Source organism: Vanacampus margaritifer, chromosome 2 (genome assembly GCF_051991255.1).
Source record: "Vanacampus margaritifer isolate UIUO_Vmar chromosome 2, RoL_Vmar_1.0, whole genome shotgun sequence".
NCBI classification, from domain to species: Eukaryota; Metazoa; Chordata; class Actinopteri; order Syngnathiformes; family Syngnathidae; genus Vanacampus; species Vanacampus margaritifer.
Window position 1 is genome coordinate 48,385,266 of NC_135433.1, and position 21,518 is coordinate 48,406,783.

Below are 21,518 nucleotides of genomic sequence, written 5' to 3' on the forward strand. Positions count from 1 at the left end.
AGTTGACTTTTGCCATGGAAGTGCAAAAAAAAAGCTTACAGCACCTGGTATTCCCAGGCGGTCTCCCATCCAAGTACTAACCAGGCCCGACCCTGCTTAGCTTCCGAGATCGGACAAGATCGGGCATTCTCAGGGTAGTATGGCCATAAGCCGAGAAAAAGAAAACAGTTGACTCTTTTAAAGGTTACACTCGTCTAAACTTGGGACAGAAAAACATTTTGACTGCATGTTCAGCTCTCATCCTGTCAGTTTAGCGTGCGGCTGTCTGTTAGCAAGTAGCTAGTGTACTTGAGGTCTTTTGTGAAAGTTTACTTTTGCCATGGAGGTGCAAAAAAAAAAAGCTTACAGCACCTGGTATTCCCAGGCGGTCTCCCATCCAAGTACTAACCAGGCCCGACCGTGCTTAGTTTCCGAGATCAGACGAGATCGGGCGTTCTCAGGGTAGTATGGCCGTAAGCCGAGAAAAAGAGAACAGTTGACTCTTTTAAAGGTTACACTCGTCTAAACTTGGGACAGAAAAACATTTTGACTGCATGTTCAGCTCTCATCCTGTCAGTTTAGCGTGCGGCTGTCTGTTAGTGAGTAGCTAGTGTACTTGAGGTCTTTTGTGAAAGTTTACTTTTGCCATGGAGGTGCAAACAAAAAGCTTACAGCACCTGGTATTCCCAGGCGGTCTCCCATCCAAGTACTAACCAGGCCCGACCCTCCTTAGCTTCCGAGATCGGGCGTTCTCAGGGTAGTATGGCCGTAAGCCGAGAAAAAGAAAACAGTTGACTCTTTTAAAGGTTACACTCGTCTAAACTTGGGACAGAAAAACATTTTGACTGCATGTTCAGCTGTCATCCTGTCAGTTTAGCGTGCGGCTGTCTGTTAGCAAGTAGCTAGTGTACTTGAGGTCTTTTAAGAAAGTTGACTTTTGCCATGGAGGTGCAAAAAAAAAGCTTACAGCACCTGGTATTCCCAGGCGGTCTCCCATCCAAGTACTAACCAGGCCCGACCCTGCTTAGCTTCCGAGATCGGACGAGATCGGGCGTTCTCAGGGTAGTATGGCCGTAAGCCGAGAAAAAGAAAACAGTTGACTCTTTTAAAGGTTACACTCGTTTAAACTTGGGACAGAAAAACATTTTGACTCCATGTTCAGCTCTCATCCTGTCAGTTTAGCGTGCGGCTGTCTGTTAGCAAGTAGCAAGTGTACTTGAGGTCTTTTAAGAAAGTTGACTTTTGCCATGAGGTTGCAAAACAAAAGTTTACAGCAACTGGTATTCCCAGGCGGTCTCCCATCCAAGTACTAACCAGGCCCGACCCTGTTAGCTTCCGAGATCGGACGTTCTCAGGGTATTATGGCCGTAAGCCGAGAAAAAGAAAACAGTTGACTCTTTTAAAGGTTACACTCGTCTAAACTTGGGACAGAAAAACATTTTGACTGCATGTTCAGCTCTCATCCTGTCAGTTTAGCGTGCGGCTGTCTGTTAGCGAGTAGCTAGTGTACTTGAGGTCTTTTGTGAAAGTTTACTTTTGCCATGGAGGTGCAAAAAAAAAGCTTACAGCACCTGGTATTCCCAGGCGGTCTCCCATCCAAGTACTAACCAGGCGCGACCTTCCTTAGCTTCTGAGATCGGGCGTTTTCAGGGTAGTATGGCCGTAAGCCGAGAAAAATAAAACAGTTGACTCTTTTAAAGGTTACACTCGTCTAAACTTGGGACAGAAAAACATTTTGACTGCATGTTCAGCTGTCAGTTTAGCGTGCGGCTGTCTGTTAGAAAAACATTTTGACTGCATGTTCAGCTCTCATCCTGTCAGTTTAGCGTGCGGCTGTCTGTTAGCAAGTAGCTAGTGTACTTGAGGTCTTTAAAGAAAGTTGACTTTTGCCATAGAGGTGCAAAAAAAACACTTACAGCACCTGGTATTCCCAGGCGGTCTCCCATCCAAGTACTAACCAGGACCGACCCTGCTTAGCTTCCGAGATCCGATGAGATCAGGCGTTCTCAGGGTAGTATGGCCATAAGCCAAGAAAAAGAAAACAGTTGACTCTTTTAAAGGTTACACTCGTCTAAACTTGGGACAGAAAAACATTTTGACTGCATGTTCAGCTCTCATCCTGTCAGTTTAGCGTGCGGCTGTCTGTTAGCAAGTAGCTAGGGTACTTGAGGTCTTTTGTGAAAGTTTACTTTTGCCATGGAGGTGCAAAAAAAAAGCTTACAGCACCTGGTATTCCCAAGAGGTCTCCCATCCAAGTACTAACCAGGCCCGACCGTGCTTAGCTTCCGAGATCAGACGAGATCAGGCATTCTCAGGGTAGTACGGCCGTAAGCCGAGAAAAATTAAACAGTTGACTCTTTTAAAGGTTACACTCGTCTAAACTTGGGACAGAAAAACATTTTGACTGCATGTTCAGCTCTCATCCTGTCAGTTTAACGTGCGGCTGTCTGTTAGCGAGTAGCTAGTGTACTTGAGGTCTTTTGTGAAAGTTTACTTTTGCCATGGAGGTGCAAAAAAAAAGCTTACAGCACCTGGTATTCCCAGGCGGTCTCCCATCCAAGTACTAACCAGGCGCGACCTTCCTTAGCTTCTGAGATCGGGCGTTTTCAGGGTAGTATGGCCGTAAGCCGAGAAAAAGAAAACAGTTGACTCTTTTAAAGGTTACACTCGTCTAAACTTGGGACAGAAAAACATTTTGACTGCATGTTCAGCTGTCATCCTGTCAGTTTAGCGTGCGGCTGTCTGTTAGCAAGTAGCTAGTGTACTTGAGGTCTTTTAAGAAAGTTGACTTTTGCCATGGAGGTGCAAAAAAAAAGCTTACAGCATCTGGTATTCCCAGGCGGTCTCCCATCCAAGTACTAACCAGGCCCGACCCTGCTTAGCTTCCGAGATCGGACGTTCTCAGGGTATTATGGCCGTAAGCCGAGAAAAAGAAAACAGTTGACTCTTTTAAAGGTTACACTCGTCTAAACTTGGGACAAAAACATTTTGACTGCATGTTCAGCTCTCATCCTGTCAATTTAGCGTGCGGCTGTCTGTTAGCAAGTAGCTAGTGTACTTGAGGTCTTTTGTGAAAGTTGACTTTTGCCATGGAGGTGCAAAAAAAAAGCTTACAGCACCTGGTATTCCCAGGCGGTCTCCCATCCAAGTACTAACCAGGCCCGACCCTGCTTAGCTTCCGAGATCGGACGTTCTCAGGGTATTATGGCCGTAAGCCGAGAAAAAGAAAACAGTTGACTCTTTTAAAGGTTACACTTGTCTAAACTTGGGACAGAAAAACATTTTGACTGCATGTTCAGCTCTCATCCTGTCAATTTAGCGTGCGGCTGTCTGTTAGCAAGTAGCTAGTGTACTTGAGGTCTTTTGTGAAAGTTGACTTTTGCCATGGAGGTGCAAAAAAAAAGCTTACAGCACCTGGTATTCCCAGGCGGTCTCCCATCCAAGTACTAACCAGGCCCGACCGTGCTTAGCTTTTGAGTTTGGGCATTCTCAGGGTAGTATGGCCGTAAGCCGAGAAAAAGAAAACAGTTGACTCTTTTAAAGGTTCCACTCCTCTAAACTTGGGACAGAAAAACATTTTGACTGCATGTTCAGCTCTCATCCTGTCAGTTTAGCGTGCGGCTGTCTGTTAGCAAGTAGCTAGTGTACTTGAGGTCTTTTAAGAAAGTTGACTTTTGCCATGGAGGTGCAAAAAAAAAGCTTAAAGCACCTGGTATTCCCAGGCGGTCTCCCATCCAAGTACAAACCAGGCCCGAGCCTGCTTAGCTTCCGAGATCGGACAAGATCAGGCGTTCTTTTTTTTCTTTTTTCTTATCAAAATGCAAACACAGATATACACATTCATTTACAAACCCACAAAAACCACACCGCTAACAACTAGGCACAAAAAACCTCGAAGTAACCAAAGCCACTGTCATAATGACAGGGGATATTCGCCGAATCTGGAGTTTGGGGGCAAACCATCAGTGGGCGGGAATCCCTCAAATGTTCAGCTGGGGGAGTCCAGATGTATCCAAAAAAAATAAGTCGTTACGTTGAAAAAAAGTGTTCACGAACTCGTGCTCTCTGACGGCATGGAGATGGCGGATATGGGCTGCCAAAAGTCTCACAAAGACAGCCCAGTGGTCAGCAGTCCTGGCGTCATAGAGGTGTATGTTGCGCACCAAGTACACAGCATATCTCCCGAAAGACAGGCACAGATGAAGAGCCTCCCAGTTTATTCCACCCGCCGAATCAGCTCTCTGGACATCCCGACAGATGGGGCCGAAGAGCAGAAACCAGGGCTCGTCCATGTCCTCCACATCAACCGCCGGCGGTGGGAGTCTCAGACCCAATCTCCTGACGAGGAGGTCCTGCAGCCTGGTCCAGAAGCACCGCACCGCCGGACACCGGAACATGAGGTGGAGCAGATCTTCTGGCACTCCTCCGCACACTGGACAGTCCCGACTAAACCTGTCGGGCTGAATACTTTGCAACATACAGCATGTGAAAACGAGACGATGTCTCAATTTAAAAGCAAAATTACTAACCTGGGGGGAGGTATACCAATTATAAACGTTCGCCCAAATGGACGCAGTATCTTTCCCAGGTAAGACTTGTGACCACCTATGTTCGGCAGTGGGACGCCTAACTACCTGGGTCAACAGCAAACGATATAGAGCACGAGTCGGTGTCTCTGCCACTCCCATCAACCTCTCCCCCTTAACCCAAACGAAATTTAGGGGCGAGTCACCGCCAAGCCCTCCCTCATATGCATCCTGAACTGGCGGTACCCTCTCATATAGTGTGCCCCACCTTCTCAAGATACAACCCCGTATATCACTCACTTTCCTCACCACCTCGGTCCTCCTAAACCGAAGACCCGCCCTACTAAAACTACCCTTAATAGCCTCCACATCGACCCTACCCTCAAAATCTAATAACTGGCCAACCCGTTTGATACCTGCTCTATCAAAAGACCCGCTAAACATGCTTTCCCTCCTGCCAGGAGGATCAGAGAGCATGTCAGGGTTAAAACGTAAAGGCATTTGCCCTAGCTGCCACAAGGAGCAAGGGGCCGCCACTACAAACGGCCGCAGTCTAGCCCACGCCTCAAACACTTCCCTCTCAAAAGGCGGGACTCGGTCCAGGGCAGTCCGCTGGGGAAGCATACACAAATTATAGACACCATACTCACCCAACTTTTCAACATGCGAAGCGAAAAAATCCTTCCACGCCGCATCGAAACCGGTGTCGAGGAACTTTTTAATCAATTTGAGACGCAGCGCATTCTTCCTAACTACCAAGTCGATCAGTTTAAGCCCTCCCCGATCATACTGACCAACCAAAACATTGTGTGCCACAGGTGCCCTCTCTCGCCGCCAGATAAATTTACTAACAGCAATGCTAAACTTATTTGCAAACACCCCCGGTAAGTCATACACAGCAAGAGCATGAACAAGTTTAGACAAACACAGTGCATTTACCACCAACACCCTGCCTTTTAAGTGAAGACCACGCATTTTCCACAGATTCATTCGGGTGCACACATTGCTATACAAGCCAGACCACAAACAATCCCGACAGGTCGCCTCATCCCTACCCAAGGGCACACCAAGAACTCTATAAGAATCCCCTGCATCCCTGACGCCCCAAATATTCGGCGGGGCCACGATGCCCCCGCAGTAGGACACAGACGTCTTTTCAAAATTTATCTTTGCTCCTGAGGCAAGGCAATAAACGTTCAGGGTGTGGAGAGCAACATTGAGGCTCCCCACATCGCGCAAAACTAAATTGGTGTCATCCGCATATTGAAAGATCTTATATTCCTTACCAGATGGACTCACGATTCCGTGCACAGCCCCATCCCTCTTGAGCATAGCGGCCAAAGGCTCGGCCACTATACTATAGAGGAGTGCACTCAAAGGACACCCCTGCCTTACCGACCTCCGCAAAGGGAAGCTATCCGACAGGAGTCCATTGCACTTTACTCGGCTAACCGCACTGGAATACAAAAGTTTAATCCAGTTCACGAAGCCATTTTTAAAACCAAATTTCTCCAAAACACGGTAAAGAAAACAATGCTCAACCCTATCAAATGCTTTACTGAAATCAACTGAAACATGAATCCCCCCAGAGGCATGCATCTCCTTCAACAAAAACTTTAGGGAGAGTATCGTGTCAGAAATGTCCCGTCCCGGGACACAATACGCCTGTGTACTGGCAACCACTTTACCAATCACACCTTTCAACCTACGTGCTAATACTTTCGCCAGTATTTTATAATCGGTGTTAAGGAGACTTATTGGTCTGTAATTGGCCAGGCACCGCTTATCACCCTTCTTAAAAATCAAAGTCACAATACTAAGAGAAAAGGAGTCCGAAACCCGACCCTCTCTCTCAATATCGCCATACAGAGTATGGAGAATCGGGGCTAACCTGTGAGCGAAAGCACTATAAAACTCTGCGCTCAAACCATCCTCTCCTGGACTCCTACAGGCATTGAGACACCTAATTGCTGCAGAAACCTCTGCCAAAGAAATAGGCGCGTCACAGCTGTCAGCGTCACTAGGGCTCAGAGACCCATCAAGCGCACCTAAAGCCTGACTACAGCTTACCTCGTTGATCCCTTCCCCATCAAACAAATTTGCATAAAACCTACCTACAATATCCAAAATCTCATCCAAATCACTATGACACCTGCCTGACTCATCCAACAGGCCATCCAAGTATAGCTTGCTCTGCCTGGACTTCTCTCAACCAAAAAAGAAAGCTGTGGAGCGCTCGCCCTCTACCGCATATTGGGCCCTGGATCTAAGTGCCGCCCCTCTAGCACGACTAACCTGTATAGTCCTGAGCTCTTCCTGCAGCACCAGATACTCAGGATCTACCGGGCCTAAACCAGAGGTGGCGGCAAGTCCCTGGAGGTGGCTCCGGACCGTATGCTCCCTGATGGACTCCTCCCACCTCCTCTGCTTGCTATAACGTAGGCACAGCTTTTTAATTTTAGCCTTTGCCTGCTCCCACCATTCAACCAAAGAGTCACAAATTCCCATTTCATCATCAAAACAATCAAAAAGGTGCTCCATCTTATTTACAAAAGTGGGGTCGGCAAGCAGCATATTATTAAAAACCCACACCCCCCCATTCCTCTTACCACCCAGGAAGTCAAGTTTGACGGAAAAAAGGGAGTGATCGCTCCAGCCCACACATGCATAGGAGCTGCCACCGATGTACTTCCATAAAGCACTTGAAACAAAACACAGATCTATCCGAGACTGGAGGAGGACCCCCTGCACTACCTGACGCCGGGAATAGTCCCTTTTTAGGGGGTTGAGACCTCTCCAGACCTCGGACAAATCTGCAGTCACTGCAGCATCAATCAAAAAACTTCGACTAACGTCATTCCTGAATGTGTTGTTCGGACCGAGATCGATTTTTGACAACGCTATATTAAAGTCGCCAATCAAAAACGAGGAATCAGTAACATAAGGAAAAACAGAAACAAAGAAGGTTTTCCTCTCCATCTCCTCACTAGGCGCGTAAACATTTATAAGGCGAAATTTAGTGGAGCCACGCAGAAAATCAATCACTATAAAGCGGCCATGTGGGTCCGCATGCACTAAAGAAGACCCGCCGAAAACACCCGGCTTAACTAGGACAGCCACACCACGGGAGTGTGCAGAGCCCAAAGCACAGTACAAAACACCAATGTCCATATCCTCTACCTTGCGAAGATGCTCCGCCTCCCACCACGTCTCCTGTATGCACAGCACGTCCCAGGTGGTGTCGTGAAACACACTGTGCATCTTTTCCCTATTCCTCAAGCTCCGGGCATTAATGGAGACTAGGGAGAGCGTCATTAGGAAGAAAAAAAGGAGTTGAGCCATCATCCTGACGCAAACTACCGTTTAGCCTTCCTGTTCGTCTTTGTCGGGGCGACCTCATTCCCTTGGGGATCGACGCCCGTAGGAACAGTTGTGGCATCTACAGTGGCAGACTCAGAACGGGCAGTGCCGCATGAAACGGGGCCCTCACCCTGCAGCCCTGACCGCCGATCACTACCAGGCTGGGTCTCACAAAACCCATCGGCATGTTTCGACCCAACCCTCCCGGTCGGTGATCTGGACCTGTCACTACTCTTAGACAGTGGTTGCCTATGCGGCACCTGACCCCTGCTGCCCGCCCTCGAGCGCTGAGACTTGGGAGTCTGGCCTGACTTCAGTGCCTGCTCCCCCGCTTCAGGGGTAAGGTGTGGAGCCAGATCCTCACCCATCCCCCTCCCCGGTCCAGCCCCTGCCACCACGATATTAGAGGTAGGGCAGGACACTGCCCCCCCCTCCTGCTCGGGGGCAGGACTGTGAGACATTTCACAAGCCCCCCCCACCACAGGCACCAATGCCACCGGGTCAGGTATACCCGGTTCCACATCCCGATCTAACAGGGCCTCTCTCGATCCAGGGCCGTGCTCTACTTCAACCGTAGATGGGGGACCCCCACCTCCTTCCTCCGGGTCAGAGGCGAGGTGGCCGGAGCATCCACACACAGAGGGATACTGATGACAGTCCTTACATTTAGCGGCCCTGGGCTCTGTACACTCCCGCGCATAATGGCCTTGGGCCCCACACCGTCTGCAACAAAAATCAGGGCATTCACGCAACACATGGTCAGGCTGGAGACACCCCCTGCACACCTTCACTTGCCTGTCATGAATGACCCTAAAATATTCAGGCCCCCCCGCCGTGTTAAACCTGGCGGAATATGGTAGAGAACGCACTTGGTTTGTAAAGCGGACCTTTACAAACCTCGTCCCATCGGCTATGTTTGTCCCCGGCCACATACGTCTCCTCACCTCGGACACGGCCGAAACACCCCAAGCGAGAAGCTTCTGCAGGATTTCCTCATCCTCAATGTAAGCTGGCAGGCCCAGGAAAGACACAACAAGTTCATCCACACAGATATCCCTCCCGTGAACCCTAGTTTCCCCGATCTTAAACCCATCTAACAATTTATCCTTGGCCACCTGGGATGCCACAGTCATTTCAAACCTGTCTTTGGTAATCATTCGACAGGCCAGAATTGTACCACAGACTTCCTTGGTAGCCCTCAGCAGAGCCAACGGAGACAGACCAGCACCACCTTCGAGCTCCAAAAACACCGTCAGCTCTTTATCGAAACACACCTTACGCTTGTGCACCACACTCATACCACTTCGAACATCATCCGCACCCACATCACTGCCAACCATCCTGCCAGAAAACTCACCATTCACCATTCCAGACATCCTGGGCCCAGCAAAGGCCACATCCATTCCAACAGTCGAAACAGAGCAAAAAGCTCTGGGGGGGGAATAAACCCTCCTCCACAGCCAAGGAAGCTGGGAGGAGAAAGAAACTGAAAACTAACACAAAAATAAAGAAAAATTAACCAAAATGAATTCAAAAACAGACAAGGAAAGAACACAAAACCACATAATGGGGAGCACACAGCCCAACTGACACACACAGGCACAATCAGCTCAGCTGCAACCAATCAACCACACCTGGGCGTTCTCAGGGTAGTATGGCCGTAAGCCGATAAAAAGAAAACAGTTGTCTCTTTTAAAGGTTACACTCGTCTAAACTTCGGACAGAAAAACATTTTGACTGCATGTTCAGCTCTCATCCTGTCAGTTTAGCGTGCGGCTGTCTGTTAGCAAGTAGCTAGTGTACTTGAGGTCTTTTGTGAAAGTTTACTTTTGCCATGGAGATGCAAAAAAAAAGCTTACAGCACCTGGTATTCCCAGGCGGTCTCCCATCCAAGTATTAACCAGGCCCGACCCTGCTTAGCTTCCGAGATCTGACGTTCTCAGGGTAGTATGGCCGTAAGCCGAGAAAACGAAAACAGTTGACTCTTTTAAAGGTTACACTCGTCTAAACTTGGGACAGAAAAACATTTTGACTGCATGTTCAGCTCTCATCCTGTCAATTTAGCGTGCGGCTGTCTGTTAGCAAGTAGCTAGTGTACTTGAGGTCTTTTAAGAAAGTTGACTTTTGCCATGGAGGTGCAAAAAAAAAAAAGCTTAGAGCACCTGGTATTCCCAGGCGGTCTCCCATCCAAATACTAACCAGGCCCGACCGTGCTTAGCTTCCGAGATCGGGCGTTCTCAGGGTAGTATGGCCGTAAGCCGAGAAAAAGAAAACAGTTGACTATTTTAAAGGTTACACTCGTCTAAACTTGGGACAGAAAAACATTTTGACTGCATGTTCAGCTCTCATCCTGTCAGTTTAGCGTGCGGCTGTCTGTTAGCAAGTAGCTAGTGTACTTGAGGTCTTTTGTGAAAGTTTACTTTTGCCATGGAGGTGCAAAAAAAAAGCTTACAGCACCTGGTATTCCCAGGCGGTCTCCCATCCAAGTACTAACCAGGCCCGAATGTGCTTAGCTTCCGAGATCAGACGAGATCGGGAATTCTCAGGGTAGTATGGCCGTAAGCCGAGAAAAAGAAAACAGTTGACTCTTTTAAAGGTTACACTCGTCTAAACTTGGGACAGAAAAACATTTTGACTGCATGTTCAGCTCTCATCCTGTCAGTTTAGCGTGCGGCTGTCTGTTAGCAAGTAGCTAGGGTACTTGAGGTCTTTTGTGAAAGTTGACAGTTGCCATGGAGGTTAAAGAAACATAAGAGTTTGAGCTTAAAGTAGTTCATTTCATCCTGTGTATCAGAATGTGATACTGTGGAGTGCTGAGCGGGTGAATGGTGGAACAAAACAGGATGTGGGAGGCAAGGGAGTGCAAGAATGGAATGTTTCATAACAAACGGTGCCAGTCGCGGAGAGGATCCAGAGGAGATAACACGGAGGCAGCTGGTGGAAAAATACTGTGAAGAAACTACAACCAGGAGGAGCAAGCAAACGATTCTGCAGGGGAAGAAAGACCAATGAGAGCAAGCTAAAGTATTGTGCAAAACAGTTGACTCTTTTAAAGGTTACACTCGTCTAAACTTCGGACAGAAAAACATTTTGACTGCATGTTCAGCTCTCATCCTGTCAGTTTAGCATGCGGCTGTCTGTTAGCGAGTAGCTAGTGTACTTGAGGTTTTTTGTGAAAGTTTACTTTTGCCATGGAGGTGCAAAAAAAAAGCTTACAGCGCCTGGTAATCCCAGGCGGTCTCCCATCCAAGTACTAACCAGGCCCGACCCTCCTTAGCCTCCGAGATCGGGCGTTCTCAGGGTAGTATGGCCGTAAGCCGAGAAAAAGAAAACAGTTGACTCTTTTAAAGGTTACACTCGTCTAAACTTGGGACAGAAAAACATTTTGACTGCATGTTCAGCTCTCATCCTGTCAGTTTAGCGTGCGGCTGTCTGTTAGCAAGTAGCTAGGGTACTTGAGGTCTTTTGTGAAAGTTTACTTTTGCCATGGAGGTGCAAAAAAAAAAAGCTTACAGCACCTGGTATTCCCAGGCGGTCTCCCATCCAAGTACTAACCAGGCCCGACCGTGCTTAGCTTCCGAGATCAGACGAGATCGGGCGTTCTCAGGGTAGTATGGCCGTAAGCCGAGAAAAAGAGAACAGTTGACTCTTTTAAAGGTTACACTCGTCTAAACTTTGGACAGAAAAAAATTTTGCCTGCATGTTCAGCTCTCATCCTGTCGGTTTAGCGTGCGGCTGTCTGTTAGCAAGTAGCTAGTGTACTTGAGGTCTTTTAAGAAAGTTGACTTTTGCCATGGAAGTGCAAAAAAAAAGCTTACAGCACCTGGTATTCCCAGGCGGTCTCCCATCCAAGTACTAACCAGGCCCGACCCTGCTTAGCTTCCGAGATCGGACGAGATCGGGCATTCTCAGGGTAGTATGGCCATAAGCCGAGAAAAAGAAAACAGTTGACTCTTTTAAAGGTTACACTCGTCTAAACTTGGGACAGAAAAACATTTTGACTGCATGTTCAGCTCTCATCCTGTCAGTTTAGCGTGCGGCTGTCTGTTAGCGAGTAGCTAGTGTACTTGAGGTCTTTTGTGAAAGTTTACTTTTGCCATGGAGGTGCAAAAAAAAAGCTTACAGCACCTGGTATTCCCAGGCGGTCTCCCATCCAAGTACTAACCAGGCGCGACCTTCCTTAGCTTCTGAGATCGGGCGTTTTCAGGGTAGTATGGCCGTAAGCCGAGAAAAAGAAAACAGTTGACTCTTTTAAAGGTTACACTCGTCTAAACTTGGGACAGAAAAACATTTTGACTGCATGTTCAGCTGTCATCCTGTCAGTTTAGCGTGCGGCTGTCTGTTAGCAAGTAGCTAGTGTACTTGAGGTCTTTTAAGAAAGTTGACTTTTGCCATGGAGGTGCAAAAAAAAAGCTTACAGCACCTGGTATTCCCAGGCGGTCTCCCATCCAAGTACTAACCAGGCCCGACCCTGCTTAGCTTCCGAGATCGGACGTTCTCAGGGTATTATGGCCGTAAGCCAAGAAAAAGAAAACAGTTGACTCTTTTAAAGGTTACACTCGTCTAAAGTTGGGACAAAAAAATTTTGACTGCATGTTCAGCTCTCATCCTGTCAATTTAGCGTGCGGCTGTCTGTTAGCAAGTAGCTAGTGTACTTGAGGTCTTTTGTGAAAGTTGACTTTTGCCATGGAGGTGCAAAAAAAAAGCTTACAGCACCTGGTATTCCTAGGCGGTCTCCCATCCAAGTACTAACCAGGCCCGACCCTGCTTAGCTTCCGAGATCGGACGTTCTCAGGGTATTATGGCCGTAAGCCGAGAAAAAGAAAACAGTTGACTCTTTTAAAGGTTACACTCGTCTAAACTTGGGACAGAAAAACATTTTGACTGCATGTTCAGCTCTCATCCTGTCAATTTAGCGTGCGGCTGTCTGTTAGCAAGTAGCTAGTGTACTTGAGGTCTTTTGTGAAAGTTGACTTTTGCCATGGAGGTGCAAAAAAAAAGCTTACAGCACCTGGTATTCCCAGGCGGTCTCCCATCCAAGTACTAACCAGGCCCGACCGTGCTTAGCTTCTGAATTTGGGCATTCTCAGGGTAGTATGGCCGTAAGCCGAGAAAAAGAAAACAGTTGACTCTTTTAAAGGTTACTCTCTTCTAAACTTGGGACAGAAAAACATTTTGACTGCATGTTCAGCTCTCATCCTGTCAGTTTAGCGTGCGGCTGTCTGTTAGCAAGTAGCTAGTGTACTTGAGGTCTTTTAAGAAAGTTGACTTTTGCCATGGAGGTGCAAAAAAAAAGCTTAAAGCACCTGGTATTCCCAGGCGGTCTCCCATCCAAGTACAAACCAGGCCCGAGCCTGCTTAGCTTCCGAGATCGGACAAGATCGGGCGTTCTCAGGGTAGTATGGCCGTAAGCCGATAAAAAGAAAACAGTTGTCTCTTTTAAAGGTTACACTCGTCTAAACTTCGGACAGAAAAACATTTTGACTGCATGTTCAGCTCTCATCCTGTCAGTTTAGCGTGCGGCTGTCTGTTAGCAAGTAGCTAGTGTACATGAGGTCTTTTGTGAAAGTTTACTTTTGCCATGGATATGCAAAAAAAAAGCTTACAGCACCTGGTATTCCCAGGCGGTCTCCCATCCAAGTATTAACCAGGCCCGACCCTGCTTAGCTTCCGAGATCTGACGTTCTCAGGGTAGTATGGCCGTAAGCCGAGAAAAAGAAAACAGTTGACTCTTTTAAAGGTTACACTCGTCTAAACTTGGGACAGAAAAACATTTTGACTGCATGTTCAGCTCTCATCCTGTCAATTTAGCGTGCGGCTGTCTGTTAGCAAGTAGCTAGTGTACTTGAGGTCTTTTAAGAAAGTTGACTTTTGCCATGGAGGTGCAAAAAAAAAAAGCTTAGAGCACCTGGTATTCCCAGGCGGTCTCCCATCCAAATACTAACCAGGCCCGACCGTGCTTAGCTTCCGAGATCGGGCGTTCTCAGGGTAGTATGGCCGTAAGCCGAGAAAAAGAAAACAGTTGACTGTTTTAAAGGTTACACTCGTCTAAACTTGGGACAGAAAAACATTTTGACTGCATGTTCAGCTCTCATCCTGTCAGTTTAGCGTGCGGCTGTCTGTTAGCAAGTAGCTAGGGTACTTGAGGTCTTTTGTGAAAGTTTACTTTTGCCATGGAGGTGCAAAAAAAAAGCTTACAGCACCTGGTATTCCCAGGCGGTCTCCCATCCAAGTACTAACCAGGCCCGAATGTGCTTAGCTTCCGAGATCAGACGAGATCCGGAATTCTCAGGGTAGTATGGCCGTAAGCCGAGAAAAAGAAAACAGTTGACTCTTTTAAAGGTTACACTCGTCTAAACTTGGGACAGAAAAACATTTTGACTGCATGTTCAGCTCTCATCCTGTCAGTTTAGCGTGCGGCTGTCTGTTAGCAAGTAGCTAGTGTACTTGAGGTCTTTTGTGAAAGTTTACTTTTGCCATGGAGGTGCAAAAAAAAAGCTTACAGCACCTGGTATTCCCAGGCGGTCTCCCATCCAAGTACTAACCAGGCCCGAATGTGCTTAGCTTCCGAGATCAGACGAGATCGGGAATTCTCAGGGTAGTATGGCCGTAAGCCGAGAAAAAGAAAACAGTTGACTCTTTTAAAGGTTACACTCGTCTAAACTTGGGACAGAAAAACATTTTGACTGCATGTTCAGCTCTCATCCTGTCAGTTTAGCGTGCGGCTGTCTGTTAGCAAGTAGCTAGGGTACTTGAGGTCTTTTGTGAAAGTTGACAGTTGCCATGGAGGTTAAAGAAACATAAGAGTTTGAGCTTAAAGTAGTTCATTTCATCCTGTGTATCAGAATGTGATACTGTGGAGTGCTGAGCGGGTGAATGGTGGAACAAAACAGGATGTGGGAGGCAAGGGAGTGCAAGAATGGAATGTTTCATAACAAACGGTGCCAGTCGCGGAGAGGATCCAGAGGAGATAACACGGAGGCAGCTGGTGGAAAAATACTGTGAAGAAACTACAACCAGGAGGAGCAAGCAAACGATTCTGCAGGGGAAGAAAGACCAATGAGAGCAAGCTAAAGTATTGTGCAAAACAGTTGACTCTTTTAAAGGTTACACTCGTCTAAACTTCGGACAGAAAAACATTTTGACTGCATGTTCAGCTCTCATCCTGTCAGTTTAGCATGCGGCTGTCTGTTAGCGAGTAGCTAGTGTACTTGAGGTTTTTTGTGAAAGTTTACTTTTGCCATGGAGGTGCAAAAAAAAAGCTTACAGCGCCTGGTAATCCCAGGCGGTCTCCCATCCAAGTACTAACCAGGCCCGACCCTCCTTAGCCTCCGAGATCGGGCGTTCTCAGGGTAGTATGGCCGTAAGCCGAGAAAAAGAAAACAGTTGACTCTTTTAAAGGTTACACTCGTCTAAACTTGGGACAGAAAAACATTTTGACTGCATGTTCAGCTCTCATCCTGTCAGTTTAGCGTGCGGCTGTCTGTTAGCAAGTAGCTAGGGTACTTGAGGTCTTTTGTGAAAGTTTACTTTTGCCATGGAGGTGCAAAAAAAAAAAGCTTACAGCACCTGGTATTCCCAGGCGGTCTCCCATCCAAGTACTAACCAGGCCCGACCGTGCTTAGCTTCCGAGATCAGACGAGATCGGGCGCTCTCAGGGTAGTATGGCCGTAAGCCGAGAAAAAGAGAACAGTTGACTCTTTTAAAGGTTACACTCGTCTAAACTTTGGACAGAAAAAAATTTTGCCTGCATGTTCAGCTCTCATCCTGTCGGTTTAGCGTGCGGCTGTCTGTTAGCAAGTAGCTAGTGTACTTGAGGTCTTTTAAGAAAGTTGACTTTTGCCATGGAAGTGCAAAAAAAAAAGCTTACAGCACCTGGTATTCACAGGCGGTCTCCCATCCAAGTACTAACCAGGCCCGACCCTGCTTAGCTTCCGAGATCGGACGAGATCGGGCATTCTCAGGGTAGTATGGCCGTAAGCCGAGAAAAAGAAAACAGTTGACTCTTTTAAAGGTTACACTCGTCTAAACTTGGGACAGAAAAACATTTTGACTGCATGTTCAGCTCTCATCCTGTCAGTTTAGCGTGCGGCTGTCTGTTAGCGAGTAGCTAGTGTACTTGAGGTCTTTTGTGAAAGTTTACTTTTGCCATGGAGGTGCAAAAAAAAAGCTTACAGCACCTGGTATTCCCAGGCGGTCTCCCATCCAAGTACTAACCAGGCGCGACCTTCCTTAGCTTCTGAGATCGGGCGTTTTCAGGGTAGTATGGCCGTAAGCCGAGAAAAAGAGAACAGTTGACTCTTTTAAAGGTTACACTCGTCTAAACTTGGGACAGAAAAACATTTTGACTGCATGTTCAGCTGTCATCCTGTCAGTTTAGCGTGCGGCTGTCTGTTAGCAAGTAGCTAGTGTACTTGAGGTATTTTAAGAAAGTTGACTTTTGCCATGGAGGTGCAAAAAAAAAGCTTACAGCACCTGGTATTCCCAGGCGGTCTCCCATCCAAGTACTAACCAGGCCCGACCCTGCTTAGCTTCCGAGATCGGACGTTCTCAGGGTATTATGGCCGTAAGCCGAGAAAAAGAAAACAGTTGACTCTTTTAAAGGTTACACTCGTCTAAAGTTGGGACAAAAACATTTTGACTGCATGTTCAGCTCTCATCCTGTCAATTTAGCGTGCGGCTGTCTGTTAGCAAGTAGCTAGTGTACTTGAGGTCTTTTGTGAAAGTTGACTTTTGCCATGGAGGTGCAAAAAAAAAGCTTACAGCACCTGGTATTCCCAGGCGGTCTCCCATCCAAGTACTAACCAGGCCCGACCCTGCTTAGCTTCCGAGATCGGACGTTCTCAGGGTATTATGGCCGTAAGCCGAGAAAAAGAAAACAGTTGACTCTTTTAAAGGTTACACTCGTCTAAACTTGGGACAGAAAAACATTTTGACTGCATGTTCAGCTCTCATCCTGTCAATTTAGCGTGCGGCTGTCTGTTAGCAAGTAGCTAGTGTACTTGAGGTCTTTTGTGAAACTTGACTTTTGCCATGGAGGTGCAAAAAAAAAGCTTACAGCACCTGGTATTCCCAGGCGGTCTCCCATCCAAGTACTAACCAGGCCCGACCGTGCTTAGCTTCTGAGTTTGGGCATTCTCAGGGTAGTATGGCCGTAAGCCGAGAAAAAGAAAACAGTTGACTCTTTTAAAGGTTACTCTCTTCTAAACTTGGGACAGAAAAACATTTTGACTGCATGTTCAGCTCTCATCCTGTCAGTTTAGCGTGCGGCTGTCTGTTAGCAAGTAGCTAGTGTACTTGAGGTCTTTTAAGAAAGTTGACTTTTGCCATGGAGGTGCAAAAAAAAAGCTTAAAGCACCTGGTATTCCCAGGCGGTCTCCCATCCAAGTACAAACCAGGCCCGAGCCTGCTTAGATTCCGAGATCGGACAAGATCGGGCGTTCTCAGGGTAGTATGGCCGTAAGCCGATAAAAAGAAAACAGTTGTCTCTTTTAAAGGTTACACTCGTCTAAACTTCGGACAGAAAAACATTTTGACTGCATGTTCAGCTCTCATCCTGTCAGTTTAGCGTGCGGCTGTCTGTTAGCAAGTAGCTAGTGTACATGAGGTCTTTTGTGAAAGTTTACTTTTGCCATGGATATGCAAAAAAAAAGCTTACAGCACCTGGTATTCCCAGGCGGTCTCCCATCCAAGTATTAACCAGGCCCGACCCTGCTTAGCTTCCGAGATCTGACGTTCTCAGGGTAGTATGGCCGTAAGCCGAGAAAAAGAAAACAGTTGACTCTTTTAAAGGTTACACTCGTCTAAACTTGGGACAGAAAAACATTTTGACTGCATGTTCAGCTCTCATCCTGTCAATTTAGCGTGCGGCTGTCTGTTAGCAAGTAGCTAGTGTACTTGAGGTCTTTTAAGAAAGTTGACTTTTGCCATGGAGGTGCAAAAAAAAAAAGCTTAGAGCACCTGGTATTCCCAGGCGGTCTCCCATCCAAATACTAACCAGGCCCGACCGTGCTTAGCTTCCGAGATCGGGCGTTCTCAGGGTAGTATGGCCGTAAGCCGAGAAAAAGAAAACAGTTGACTATTTTAAAGGTTACACTCGTCTAAACTTTGGACAGAAAAACATTTTGACTGCATGTTCAGCTCTCATCCTGTCAGTTTAGCGTGCGGCTGTCTGTTAGCAAGTAGCTAGGGTACTTGAGGTCTTTTGTGAAAGTTTACTTTTGCCATGGAGGTGCAAAAAAAAAGCTTACAGCACCTGGTATTCCCAGGCGGTCTCCCATCCAAGTACTAACCAGGCCCGAATGTGCTTAGCTTCCGAGATCAGACGAGATCCGGAATTCTCAGGGTAGTATGGCCGTAAGCCGAGAAAAAGAAAACAGTTGACTCTTTTAAAGGTTACACTCGTCTAAACTTGGGACAGAAAAACATTTTGACTGCATGTTCAGCTCTCATCCTGTCAGTTTAGCGTGCGGCTGTCTGTTAGCAAGTAGCTAGGGTACTTGAGGTCTTTTGTGAAAGTTGACAGTTGCCATGGAGGTTAAAGAAACATAAGAGTTTGAGCTTAAAGTAGTTCATTTCATCCTGTGTATCAGAATGTGATACTGTGGAGTGCTGAGCGGGTGAATGGTGGAACAAAACAGGATGTGGGAGGCAAGGGAGTGCAAGAATGGAATGTTTCATAACAAACGGTGCCAGTCGCGGAGAGGATCCAGAGGAGATAACACGGAGGCAGCTGGTGGAAAAATACTGTGAAGAAACTACAACCAGGAGGAGCAAGCAAACGATTCTGCAGGGGAAGAAAGACCAATGAGAGCAAGCTAAAGTATTGTGCAAAACAGTTGACTCTTTTAAAGGTTACACTCGTCTAAACTTCGGACAGAAAAACATTTTGACTGCATGTTCAGCTCTCATCCTGTCAGTTTAGCATGCGGCTGTCTGTTAGCGAGTAGCTAGTGTACTTGAGGTTTTTTGTGAAAGTTTACTTTTGCCATGGAGGTGCAAAAAAAAAGCTTACAGCGCCTGGTATTCCCAGGGGGTCTCCCATCCAAGTACTAACCAGGCCCGACCCTCCTTAGCCTCCGAGATCGGGCGTTCTCAGGGTAGTATGGCCGTAAGCCGAGAAAAAGAAAACAGTTGACTCTTTTAAAGGTTACACTCGTCTAAACTTGGGACAGAAAAACATTTTGACTGCATGTTCAGCTCTCATCCTGTCAGTTTAGCGTGCGGCTGTCTGTTAGCAAGTAGCTAGTGTACTTGCGGTCTTTTGTGAAAGTTTACTTTTGCCATGGAGGTGCAAAAAAAAAGCTTACAGCACCTGGTATTCCCAGGCGGTCTCCCATCCAAGTACTAACCAGGCCCGAATGTGCTTAGCTTCCGAGATCAGACGAGATCGGGAATTCTCAGGGTAGTTTGGCCGTAAGCCGAGAAAAAGAAAACAGTTGACTCTTTTAAAGGTTACACTCGTCTAAACTTGGGACAGAAAAACATTTTGACTGCATGTTCAGCTCTCATCCTGTCAGTTTAGCGTGCGGCTGTCTGTTAGCAAGTAGCTAGGGTACTTGAGGTCTTTTGTGAAAGTTTACTTTAGCCATGGAGGTGTAAAAACAAAGCTTACAGCACCTGGTATTCCCAGGCGGTCTCCCATTCAAGTACTAACCAGGCCCGACCCTGCTTAGCTTCCGAGATCGGACGAGATCGGGCATTCTCAGGGTAGTATGGCCGTAAGCCGAGAAAAAGAAAACAGTTGACTCTTTTAAAGGTTACACTCGTCTAAACTTGGGACAGAAAAACATTTTGACTGCATGTTCAGCTCTCATCCTCTCAGTTTAGCGTGCGGCTGTCTGTTAGCAAGTAGCTAGTGTACTTGAGGTCTTTTGTGAAAGTTGACTCTTGCCATGGAGGTGCAAAAAAAAAGCTTACAGCACCTGGTATTCCCAGGCGGTCTCCCATCCAAGTACTAACCAGGCCCGACCTTGCTTAGCGTCCGAGATCGAATGAGATCGGGCGTTCTCAGGGTAGTATGGCCGTAAGCCGAGAAAAAGAAAACAGTTGACTCTTTTAAAGGTTACACTCGTCTAAACTTGGGACAGTAAAACATTTTGACTGCATGTTCAGCTCTCATCCTGTCAGTTTAGCGTGCGGCTGTCTGTTAGCGAGTAGCTAGTGTACTTGAGGTCTTTTGTGAAAGTTTACTTTTGCCATGGAGGTGCAAAAAAAAAAGCTTACAGCACCTGGTATTCCCAGAAGGTCTCCCATCCAAGTACTAACCAGGCCCGACCCTGCTTAGCTTCCGAGATCAGACGTTCTCAGGGTAGTATGGCCGTAAGCCGAGAAAAAGAAAACAGTTGACTCTTTTAAAGGTTACACTCATCTAAACTTGGGACAGAAAAACATTTTGACTGCATGTTCAGCTCTCATCCTGTCAGTTTAGCGTGCGGCTGTCTGTTAGCAAGTAGCTAGTGTACTTGAGGTCTTTTAAGAAAGTTGACAGTTGCCATGGAGGTGCAAAAAAAAAGCTTACAGCACCTGGTATTCCCAGGCGGTCTCCAATCCAAGTACTAACCAGGCCCGACCCTGCTTAGCTTCCGAGATCTGACGTTCTCAGGGTAGTATGGCCGTAAGCCGAGAAAAAGAAAACAGTTGACTCTTTTAAAGGTTACACTCGTCTAAACTTGGGACAGAAAAACATTTTGACTGCATGTTCAGCTCTCATCCTGTCAGTTTAGCGTGCGGCTGTCTGTTAGCAAGTAGCTAGTGTACTTGAGGTCTTTTGTGAAAGTTTACTTTTGCCATGGAGGTGCAAAAAAAAAAGCTTAAAGCACCTGGTATTCCCAGGCGGTCTCCCATCCAAGTACTAACCAGGCCCGACCGTGCTTAGCTTCTGAAGGTATTAGTTGATTACTATATTAAGTGCAATCTTTGCGTGTTCAAAATAATTGAAAAATGAGATCTGATGAAGAAGCTTCTTTTGCAAAAGATTTATTTTAGGAGCTCCTAAAAGACACAAGACATGCTTACATTCAAAGGTGATGTTAAGCCTCGAGTGTGTCCATATGAAAAACACACAGTCGCTTTATAGAGGAAAAAAGCATACTCCTCCTCTGAGGCTGGACAAAGGGTTAGCAATTATAATAAACAGACAAGTGATTCATTGACATGTTTACTCCAGTCTTGTCCAGAGCCGGAAATATATGACTAGACAGGTACGACCCTGCGACCTAGACTCCCTAAGACCCACAGTGTTATCAACTTGAGAACATGCATGCCTCCCATGTGCATTCCTGTCTCACCAGCTGGAAGGGAGTGAAAAGTGTTATTCCTTACACTACAGTTATATGTCCAATATATTTCACACAAACATTATCACACTTATATGGCATCTATATACTATAAGTAAATTCATAAACAGTAAAAATATGCTTAGAAAATGTTAAATGTCTTCAGTCCCTCAATGAACAAACTATATTTGTTCAAAATAAGACATTAAATCCCTTAGAAATAGTCTAGAGAAAAATTCCAGCCGGATCTTCATCTGATGTCGCCACCGCGGTCATAGCTTTAGAAGTTACAGATTCAACCATCATATAAGACGACTTGTTTTGTACATCTTGCTTTTCAATGGCTGTGGCAATAAGCCGCGTGCACAACGATCTT

The 21,518-nt window shown here is 46.7% G+C and overlaps 14 non-coding genes and 29 pseudogenes across 14 annotated transcripts; all 43 read right to left on the reverse strand.

The window, feature by feature from the left end:
* Positions 1-32: 32 nt before the first annotated feature.
* On the reverse strand, positions 33-151 carry LOC144045486 (5S ribosomal RNA). Its single transcript, XR_013291824.1, has one exon. It is a non-coding gene; the product is annotated as a 5S ribosomal RNA (ribosomal RNA).
* A 188-nt stretch (positions 152-339) lies between these two features.
* On the reverse strand, positions 340-458 carry LOC144045866 (5S ribosomal RNA). The gene has a single exon (XR_013292184.1). It is a non-coding gene; the product is annotated as a 5S ribosomal RNA (ribosomal RNA).
* Positions 459-644: 186 nt separating this feature from the next.
* Positions 645-753, reverse strand: LOC144047056 (5S ribosomal RNA; annotated as a pseudogene).
* A 186-nt stretch (positions 754-939) lies between these two features.
* Positions 940-1,058, reverse strand: LOC144046329 (5S ribosomal RNA). Its single transcript, XR_013292626.1, has one exon. It is a non-coding gene; the product is annotated as a 5S ribosomal RNA (ribosomal RNA).
* Positions 1,059-1,538: 480 nt separating this feature from the next.
* Positions 1,539-1,647, reverse strand: LOC144047389 (5S ribosomal RNA; annotated as a pseudogene).
* Positions 1,648-1,888: 241 nt separating this feature from the next.
* LOC144046336 (5S ribosomal RNA) lies at positions 1,889-2,007 on the reverse strand. Its single transcript, XR_013292633.1, has one exon. It is a non-coding gene; the product is annotated as a 5S ribosomal RNA (ribosomal RNA).
* Positions 2,008-2,193: 186 nt separating this feature from the next.
* Positions 2,194-2,312, reverse strand: LOC144046288 (5S ribosomal RNA). Its single transcript, XR_013292588.1, has one exon. It is a non-coding gene; the product is annotated as a 5S ribosomal RNA (ribosomal RNA).
* Positions 2,313-2,498: 186 nt separating this feature from the next.
* On the reverse strand, positions 2,499-2,607 carry LOC144047390 (5S ribosomal RNA; annotated as a pseudogene).
* Positions 2,608-2,793: 186 nt separating this feature from the next.
* Positions 2,794-2,902, reverse strand: LOC144047326 (5S ribosomal RNA; annotated as a pseudogene).
* Positions 2,903-3,086: 184 nt separating this feature from the next.
* Positions 3,087-3,195, reverse strand: LOC144047197 (5S ribosomal RNA; annotated as a pseudogene).
* Positions 3,196-3,381: 186 nt separating this feature from the next.
* LOC144047385 (5S ribosomal RNA) lies at positions 3,382-3,490 on the reverse strand (annotated as a pseudogene).
* Positions 3,491-9,717: 6,227 nt separating this feature from the next.
* Positions 9,718-9,826, reverse strand: LOC144047272 (5S ribosomal RNA; annotated as a pseudogene).
* A 189-nt stretch (positions 9,827-10,015) lies between these two features.
* Positions 10,016-10,124, reverse strand: LOC144047303 (5S ribosomal RNA; annotated as a pseudogene).
* A 186-nt stretch (positions 10,125-10,310) lies between these two features.
* Positions 10,311-10,429, reverse strand: LOC144046547 (5S ribosomal RNA). The gene has a single exon (XR_013292833.1). It is a non-coding gene; the product is annotated as a 5S ribosomal RNA (ribosomal RNA).
* A 645-nt stretch (positions 10,430-11,074) lies between these two features.
* LOC144047370 (5S ribosomal RNA) lies at positions 11,075-11,183 on the reverse strand (annotated as a pseudogene).
* Positions 11,184-11,371: 188 nt separating this feature from the next.
* LOC144047628 (5S ribosomal RNA) lies at positions 11,372-11,490 on the reverse strand. The gene has a single exon (XR_013293193.1). It is a non-coding gene; the product is annotated as a 5S ribosomal RNA (ribosomal RNA).
* Positions 11,491-11,676: 186 nt separating this feature from the next.
* LOC144047455 (5S ribosomal RNA) lies at positions 11,677-11,795 on the reverse strand. The gene has a single exon (XR_013293025.1). It is a non-coding gene; the product is annotated as a 5S ribosomal RNA (ribosomal RNA).
* Positions 11,796-11,981: 186 nt separating this feature from the next.
* Positions 11,982-12,090, reverse strand: LOC144047392 (5S ribosomal RNA; annotated as a pseudogene).
* A 186-nt stretch (positions 12,091-12,276) lies between these two features.
* Positions 12,277-12,385, reverse strand: LOC144047198 (5S ribosomal RNA; annotated as a pseudogene).
* A 184-nt stretch (positions 12,386-12,569) lies between these two features.
* Positions 12,570-12,678, reverse strand: LOC144047269 (5S ribosomal RNA; annotated as a pseudogene).
* A 186-nt stretch (positions 12,679-12,864) lies between these two features.
* Positions 12,865-12,973, reverse strand: LOC144047380 (5S ribosomal RNA; annotated as a pseudogene).
* A 186-nt stretch (positions 12,974-13,159) lies between these two features.
* On the reverse strand, positions 13,160-13,278 carry LOC144046634 (5S ribosomal RNA). The gene has a single exon (XR_013292906.1). It is a non-coding gene; the product is annotated as a 5S ribosomal RNA (ribosomal RNA).
* Positions 13,279-13,464: 186 nt separating this feature from the next.
* LOC144047274 (5S ribosomal RNA) lies at positions 13,465-13,573 on the reverse strand (annotated as a pseudogene).
* A 188-nt stretch (positions 13,574-13,761) lies between these two features.
* On the reverse strand, positions 13,762-13,870 carry LOC144047304 (5S ribosomal RNA; annotated as a pseudogene).
* A 186-nt stretch (positions 13,871-14,056) lies between these two features.
* On the reverse strand, positions 14,057-14,175 carry LOC144046936 (5S ribosomal RNA; annotated as a pseudogene).
* Positions 14,176-14,361: 186 nt separating this feature from the next.
* Positions 14,362-14,480, reverse strand: LOC144046548 (5S ribosomal RNA). The gene has a single exon (XR_013292834.1). It is a non-coding gene; the product is annotated as a 5S ribosomal RNA (ribosomal RNA).
* Positions 14,481-15,125: 645 nt separating this feature from the next.
* On the reverse strand, positions 15,126-15,234 carry LOC144047371 (5S ribosomal RNA; annotated as a pseudogene).
* A 188-nt stretch (positions 15,235-15,422) lies between these two features.
* On the reverse strand, positions 15,423-15,541 carry LOC144047461 (5S ribosomal RNA). Its single transcript, XR_013293031.1, has one exon. It is a non-coding gene; the product is annotated as a 5S ribosomal RNA (ribosomal RNA).
* Positions 15,542-15,728: 187 nt separating this feature from the next.
* LOC144047603 (5S ribosomal RNA) lies at positions 15,729-15,847 on the reverse strand. Its single transcript, XR_013293170.1, has one exon. It is a non-coding gene; the product is annotated as a 5S ribosomal RNA (ribosomal RNA).
* A 186-nt stretch (positions 15,848-16,033) lies between these two features.
* Positions 16,034-16,142, reverse strand: LOC144047393 (5S ribosomal RNA; annotated as a pseudogene).
* A 186-nt stretch (positions 16,143-16,328) lies between these two features.
* On the reverse strand, positions 16,329-16,437 carry LOC144047199 (5S ribosomal RNA; annotated as a pseudogene).
* Positions 16,438-16,621: 184 nt separating this feature from the next.
* LOC144047200 (5S ribosomal RNA) lies at positions 16,622-16,730 on the reverse strand (annotated as a pseudogene).
* Positions 16,731-16,916: 186 nt separating this feature from the next.
* Positions 16,917-17,025, reverse strand: LOC144047329 (5S ribosomal RNA; annotated as a pseudogene).
* A 186-nt stretch (positions 17,026-17,211) lies between these two features.
* LOC144047040 (5S ribosomal RNA) lies at positions 17,212-17,330 on the reverse strand (annotated as a pseudogene).
* A 186-nt stretch (positions 17,331-17,516) lies between these two features.
* LOC144047275 (5S ribosomal RNA) lies at positions 17,517-17,625 on the reverse strand (annotated as a pseudogene).
* Positions 17,626-17,813: 188 nt separating this feature from the next.
* Positions 17,814-17,922, reverse strand: LOC144047305 (5S ribosomal RNA; annotated as a pseudogene).
* A 186-nt stretch (positions 17,923-18,108) lies between these two features.
* On the reverse strand, positions 18,109-18,227 carry LOC144046937 (5S ribosomal RNA; annotated as a pseudogene).
* A 645-nt stretch (positions 18,228-18,872) lies between these two features.
* LOC144047260 (5S ribosomal RNA) lies at positions 18,873-18,981 on the reverse strand (annotated as a pseudogene).
* Positions 18,982-19,167: 186 nt separating this feature from the next.
* LOC144046756 (5S ribosomal RNA) lies at positions 19,168-19,286 on the reverse strand (annotated as a pseudogene).
* Positions 19,287-19,472: 186 nt separating this feature from the next.
* Positions 19,473-19,591, reverse strand: LOC144047480 (5S ribosomal RNA). The gene has a single exon (XR_013293049.1). It is a non-coding gene; the product is annotated as a 5S ribosomal RNA (ribosomal RNA).
* A 186-nt stretch (positions 19,592-19,777) lies between these two features.
* LOC144045221 (5S ribosomal RNA) lies at positions 19,778-19,896 on the reverse strand. Its single transcript, XR_013291562.1, has one exon. It is a non-coding gene; the product is annotated as a 5S ribosomal RNA (ribosomal RNA).
* Positions 19,897-20,083: 187 nt separating this feature from the next.
* LOC144047093 (5S ribosomal RNA) lies at positions 20,084-20,192 on the reverse strand (annotated as a pseudogene).
* A 186-nt stretch (positions 20,193-20,378) lies between these two features.
* Positions 20,379-20,487, reverse strand: LOC144047321 (5S ribosomal RNA; annotated as a pseudogene).
* Between the last annotated feature and the right edge of the window lie 1,031 nt (positions 20,488-21,518).